Source organism: Penaeus monodon, chromosome 29 (genome assembly GCF_015228065.2).
Source record: "Penaeus monodon isolate SGIC_2016 chromosome 29, NSTDA_Pmon_1, whole genome shotgun sequence".
NCBI lineage: Eukaryota > Metazoa > Arthropoda > Malacostraca > Decapoda > Penaeidae > Penaeus > Penaeus monodon.
The window spans coordinates 14,089,061-14,090,257 of record NC_051414.1 but is presented as its reverse complement, the minus strand read 5'-3'; positions in this window follow the sequence as shown (position 1 = coordinate 14,090,257).

Genomic DNA, 1,197 nt, shown 5'->3' with positions numbered 1-1,197 from the left:
CCCGACACTTTTACAGAACCCATGGCTAGCAGATTTACCCCACCCTTCCCTTTGATTTTCGATTTAACATGAAAGGTTTGACTTCGCTGTGGACCCACTGTACTCTCCCGTGTGCGTTGGGGGGGGGGGGGTTTTATTTATGCAGGTTTGGGTAAAAGTTTTTTGCGCTGTACATGAGACAGAAATTCCTTTGAGATTAGAAACATCACATGAAGACATTTCTAGTTCCCAAATGTGGGGTAAATCCTTTCAAGGCTTGCTAACACGCGTCTTCTCTTGCCGACCTGCACCCGCCACAACCCTGGGAGGACCAGCCTGGGCCCCTCGCGCAGGAGGAGGGCTCGGGAGAAATGGAGCGCGAGACTTCCCCAGAGCTAGAGGGAAAGGGCCCTGGGGAAGCAGCGGGCAGGAGAGACAGGCCTCAGCAAGCAACGGAAAAAAGGCAAGGCAAAGAAAGCACAGGAAAAGACGGGGTTGGGAAGTAAGAGGCAGGAGGGAGAGAAAAAGGCAGAAACAACAAAAGGGGGTTTTTCAAAGGTAAACCCAACAGGGCTAGTCGTACAAGAAGACAGCGGGGATGATGTTCAAGAAGACGAAGGGAAGAGTCGTCTCAAAATGAAGACGGGGGAGAGCGTCAAAAGAAGCGACGGGGAAGAGTGTCTAAAAATGAAGACAGGGAAGATCGTCTAAAAATGAAGCGGGGATGAGTCTTTAAAAAAAAGACAAAGGGGAAGAGTCGCCCAAAAAAAGACGGGGATGAGTCGTTAAAGAAGAGACAGGGAAGAGTCGTCAAAAGAAGACGACGGGGGAAGAGTCGTCTAAAAAGAAGCAGGGAAGAGTGTCTCAAAATGAAGACAGGATGAAGAAGGGGAAAGAGTCGTCTAAAAAAGAGACAGGGAAGAGTCATCTAAAAGAAGATGACGAGGATGAGTCAAGAGAAAAAAAAGCATCATCTGAAAAAAAAAACACAGAAATGGTATCCAAGAAGAGACGGGGAGATCATTCAAAATGAAAAAAGAGGCGAATCACTCTGCCGCAACGGATTAGTCTTTTCAGAAAAAAAAACAGAGTGAGTCATCCAAGAAGACAAACGGGGGAGAATATCTAAAAAAAGCCGACAAATGAGAGTCACCAAAAGAAGACCACAGGGACGAATCGCCACAAAAAACAGGGGAAAAGTCACCCAAGGGGGGGGGA